Below are 6,138 nucleotides of genomic sequence, written 5' to 3' on the forward strand. Positions count from 1 at the left end.
GAAACTTTTAAAAGTTTTAGTAATTTATAGCCGTTTGTAAAAATTCAAAATATAACATATACATAAAAATCTAAATTTTGATATATAGTTATTGTGGTTGTTTAATTTATTTAATATTTTAAAATTAAACAAATATGATAGAAGATACACTATTTTTTTATCAAATCTTTATTATTCAAAATCATTAATTGGCATATATACTTTAGCTACATTAGGCAATTCCATAAATTTTATTTAAGGAAATAATAAAGTACATTAATGATGAATTTATTGTTAGTTTAATAAAAAAATTATTATATAATTAGAAAGACCAACATATTTTTCTAATGATTCTAAGAATCATTGCAGTGATGATACGTGGCTACAACAAGAAGTTGTAATGCTTATAGGGGATATATAATTTCTCAAGCCATTTTGAGGTTGTTATATCAATATATGTTTACATTCTGTTGCAATCTCGAGTAAATTAATAAACTATATTGTACTCCCTCCGTTTTTTATTGTAAGTAGTTTAAGTAAAATTTGTTTGTTTCAAAATATAAGTAGTTTTCATAATTTTAAGTAACTTTTACTTTTATTGGGTATAGTGTGACCAATCAAATAATATATACTTATTTATGATTGGTTTAACTACACCTAATTTATATATCAAATGCTACTTTTGGAAAACTTAATAACTTTGTTAATATTTGTGTATTCCCCTGAAACTACCTGCGTAAAGAAACAGAGGGAGTATATAGATCCCAGTTGAATTGTCTTGTGACGCAACATTTTCACATGTTCATGCAAAAGTAAACAGATACTCCTGGTACCGTATCTATACGGCTATACTTAGCTACTGTCCTACTTCTACATTGACATCCACCGCTTTTGTTCTGATACAAATGGTGATAAATATACAATGACTCCTAACGTTTACAACCGTACCGTAATTAATATTAGCAATATATATATATATATATTAATGTATTTATATGTTTTTATTATTATGACCGGTCCGCACTATAATTATTTCAAGTTTGCCATTCAGATCCTATATAAAACTTTTTTTTCTAAGACAACTTAATTTCATTTAAATTCAACTCTTTCTGCTACAACAAAAAAAAGGAAAAACCATCATTTTTGATTCAAAAGATAAAACTACGATAACACAAGCAGATCGACAAGATAATACTTCAAGAGAAGATGACAGTGAATTCAAGACGAAGTTCGAATGCGTCGATAAAGCTTTAACGACAAAGTCGAATAGCTGAAATAGTCACATGTGAGGTTAACACCCAATCCGCACCTAGGAGAATCGTCGAAACGAAATATGTTGCATCTTCAGTCCCCAAACGGACCGCTACACAAGATAGCAAAACGGCTATAAATATGGGTGGACACTTCCATTTAACGTTAGGAAGGGAAACAGTCCTTAACAAGGAGGTAGTGGATATAGCGGTTCGCTTCTCTAAAGAGAAGTATGCTAGTGGTGATGAAGACGGTCCCGGTAGACCAACCGGTAATGGGGAGGATAGTAAGCTCTTCACACAAGAGAGATGCATCGTTATATGTAAACCTGCTTCGGTACCGACTTCGGCAAACTCATAGATAACCTTTAGGCAATTAATCAAGGAGACTAAATACCCCCACAACATTGTGGGCAGTGAAAGCAAAGGTCTGGGCCACTGATAATTAAAAACTATTGGACTACCCAAGCCCAATTTCAGTAAATGTAAGCTCATCCCGAGCATATTTGAAACGTAACCTCGTCGGGAAGATGAAAGCCTGGCGGATGATGCGGCGACCGGTGAGCGGCCAGGATAGGCTTGGTGAGGGGGGGATCGTTGGCTCAGGCCTCCGACCAACAGCTGGCAGGTGAGACGCGACAGAGGAAGATAGCTGAAGCTTTTTTTAACCCGATGAGGACAGAGCTTCGACGAGAGAACGTAGAGGTCTTGTGGCTGAGATGACGGCAGATCTGGCTGGTGAGGCGCAACTCTCAGTGAATGAACGGCGTCGACCCCAACAAGGGGTGATAATTCGTCGAGAAGAAGGTAAGCGTGGTCGCAAACCGAGGTTGATGAAGTACGGCGACTGTAACCGGCGAGAGGCTCGACGGGCTGGGAAACCCCCCAGAAAATGTCAGATCCGGTGGAACCAGATCTGTAGTGAGACAGACAAAAGCTTCGACTCGCACCAAATAGCTTTCTCCAAAGAGGAATGTTGGCGTGAGGAGAGATCTTGACATTAACGGAGCACCAGGTCGAAGAACTGGTGTAGATGGTGAAAACAAAACAGAGACATGGAAGACGAAGAGAGCCAGAGCGGAGGGCCCGACGTCGGCGGCCAGAGGCCTCACCGGCGTCGAGAGGCGGCTGCTGCAAGGGAGTCTCGATAGTCGGGCCTGAGAACTTTTAGGGCGAACTTTTTTTAGTGTTTTTATCCTACATAAGAAATTTATATAGTTTCTTTTGTTCAATGTATATATAGAGTTTCATGATATTAAGGTTCTTCTAAAAGTCTTCGAAATTTATGAACTTGTAACATTTCTGCTGGAAATCTCATGGTTTCAAATATTGTTTATTTAAAAACTTTTTTTTTTGAGAAAGGGCCTTGCTTATTTAAAAACTTACTACCAAGTATTTTGTAATTATACATTCTCCACAAAATGTATAACATATTTAACAAATATGAAACGTGGTCATTTTCTTATGCATTTCGAATATATCGGCATATATTACATAGTATGTGAATTAACTCACTGCAAGAAAACACAACTATATCGACGAAAATTAACGAAGAAATTTAATCCTCGTAAATTTACGTCTACTTTACGAGTATCTTATGAAGAAATTTAAAAGCAACGTTAGTTCAACGTAAAATAACGACGAAATGATTTCCTCGTAAAAACGACGTAACATAACGTGGTTTTTACGAGGAAAAATGGGTTCCTCGTAAACTCGACGTAACAATAGCGTCTACTTTACGAGAAAATATTTTACGTTTACTTAACGACAAAATTTCGAGTCCACCAACTTTGTAGTTGTAACACATTTTTTGTTTCGGCTACCTAATTAAATTTCGTTGTAAATTTTTAGTAAACTTTCAATTACCAGATTCGAAAATTTCCTATAAATATGGACGTTTGAACATCATTTTAAACACACCAGCAAGAAAAAAAATAAAAATGTGAAAGAAAAAAAATGTCGGGCTCCGGGAATATTTTCAAGTTGCAGAGGTGGATGTATATGCACAGAGATGCTAACGGGAGAGTGACGAAAGAATACCTCGAAGGGCTGGAGACATTTATGCATCAAGAAGATTCTATACCGCTCACCCAAGAAAGCGGTAAGATGTTCTGTCTTTGTCGGAAATGCAACAATTCAAAATTGGCAAATCGTGAAAATATTTGGAAGCATTTAATAAATAGAGGTTTCACGCCAAATTGCTATATCTGGTTTCAACATAGAGAAGGTTATAATTATGAGAATGAATCTAGTAGTAGTAATAGCAATTTTCAGGAAGAACCGGTTAATCATCATTTGCATGATGAATATAATTACAATGAGGAGGAGCAGATGATAGATTATGATAGGGTTCATGATATGGTAGCTGATGCATTTGTGGCTCATGATGAAGATGAAGAACCTAACATAGATGCAAAAAAGTTTTTTGAAATGTTAGATGCTGCGAATCAGCCACTTTACAGTGGTTGTAGAGAAGGTCTCTCTAAATTGTCGTTGGCTGCTAGAATGATGAATATTAAAACTGACACAATCTACCTGAAAGTTGCATGAATGTATGGGCAGAATTGTTTAAATAGTATTTGCCGGACGAAAATGTATCTGCTGATTCTTATTATGAGATTCAGAAACTGGTTTATAGTCTTGGGTTGCCTTCAGAGATGATAGACATTTGCATCGACAATTGCATGATATACTGGGGAGATGATGAGAAGTTAGAAGAATGTCGTTTCTGCAAGAAGCCACGATTCAAGCCGCAAGGGCGATGACGTATGGGTACTGTACCAAAGGATGTGGTACCTACCAATTACAGACAGATTGAAAAGATTGTACCAATCTGAACAGACTGCTGGAGGGATGAGATGCATGCCAAGCATACTTAGACGGATGGTGAGATGACTCATCCATCAGATGCAAGAGCCTGGAAACATTTTAACAAAGTTCATCCGGAATTCGCTAGCAATAGCCGGAATGTGGATCTCAGATTATGCTCAGATGGATTTAGTCCATTCGGAATGTCAGGAAGACAATATTCATTGTGGCCAGTCTTTCTTACGCCATACAACCTGCCACCGGAGAAGTGCATGCAATGGAAGTTGTTATTCTTGACCATATTAATACATGGTCCAAACCATCCAAAAAGGTCTCTGGATGTTTTCCTACAACCACTGATAAAAGAGTTGAAGGATTTGGGGTCAACAGGGGTGAGGACGTATGACTGCTCAATGAAGACGAATTTTACGGTGCGAGCGATGCTTTTGTGGACCATAAGTGACTTTCCTGCCTATGGGATTTTGTTTGGATGGACTACACATGGGAGATTAGCTTGTACATATTGTAATGGAACGACAGATGCGTTTCAACTGAAGAATGGTAGGAAGACAAGTTGGTTCAATTTTCACCGTCGATTTCTTTCCATTGGCCATCTGTACCGAAGAAACAAGAAATTGTTTAGACACAATAGGTTTGTGAGAGACACTACTCCTCCATATCTAATTGGAGAACAAATTGAAGCGCAAATCGATTACTACGGAGCTAACGAAAGAGTTCGTTGTGGTGGTAATTGGCATGTCCCCGGTAATATGCCTGATTTTTACGGTGTTCGGCAAAACTGGCACAAGAAGAGTATATTTTGGGAGTTGCCATATTGGAAGGATCTTCTTCTGCTCCACAACCTCGATGTGATGCATATAGAGAAGAATTTCTTTCAGAACATCATGAATACAATATTGAATGTCCCAGGGAAGACAAAAGACAACATAAAATCGAGGTTGGACTTGCCAGATATTTGCTCAAGAAGTGAGTTACATATAAAAAGCAATGGACAATTTCCCGTTCCAATATTCAGATTGTCTTCAGAAAAAAGTCGGTGTTGTTCAACTGGGTGGCATCAGAAGTGAAGTTCCTCAATGGGTATGTTTCAAATATCTCTAGCTGTGTTGAAAAAGGTCAAAAGTTCTCTCGGATGAAGAGACATGATTGTCATGTCTTTATGCAACGACTACTTCCCTTTGCATTCGCAGAGCTACTTCCAACAAACGTATATGAAGCACTTGCAGGTAGTATATTATAACGTATTAATTTTATAATGGTTTAGTTTGAAATAATATATGACTACTAATGTGTTTAATTGTTTTTGGAATATACAAGGTATTGGAGCATTTTTCAGGGATCTGAGCACACGCACTCTTAAAGAAGAAGTCGTGGAACAACTTCACGAGAACATTCTGATATCTTATGTATTTTCATAGTTTTAGCAATCATTTTAGTTCTCAATTTGTCGATTTAGATGCATTTAGAGTAGATTTAGATGCATTGTGATATCTTGCATATTTCCATTATCTTATCCATTCATCCATGTGCACTTTGATCATATAGACTAGGATTTAGTCATGTTTAGGTTACATTTTGCATACATGAGTCTCTATCAGGTGTTGGAGTGCCACATGGAGTTCTTGGGGCTATTTGGATGCATTTGGAGCTCAAAGGAGGTATATGTGATCATTGCGAGCAGAGCAGGGGAGCGAGGTTCCGCAGCGACGTCATGAGGTCGCTCCAAAGCACCTCTCAGAGCGACCTAGCTGGAGCGACCCCGTGAAGTCGCTCGCCATACTCACCCCGTGAAGCGACTTGCCCAGAGCAACGCGCCGAGATCGCTCGCATCTCACACACCTCTCGGAGCGACCTCCTAAAGCGACGCCATGAAGTCGCTCGCGTTCTCGTCACTCCGAACAGTCTTAGATGACCCTGGAGCGACCTCTCAGAGCGACCTATCAAGGTCGCTCCCGATCCAGAGCGACCCGTTGGAGCGACACACCAAAGTCGCTCGGGACCTCTCGCCCGGAGACACCAAAAATCGGCCCTGGAGCGACCTTCCGGAGCGACACCTGCAAGTCGCTCCGCGTTATTTTGC

This window comes from Brassica oleracea, chromosome C4 (assembly GCF_000695525.1).
Source record: "Brassica oleracea var. oleracea cultivar TO1000 chromosome C4, BOL, whole genome shotgun sequence".
Taxonomy (NCBI): Eukaryota; Viridiplantae; Streptophyta; class Magnoliopsida; order Brassicales; family Brassicaceae; genus Brassica; species Brassica oleracea.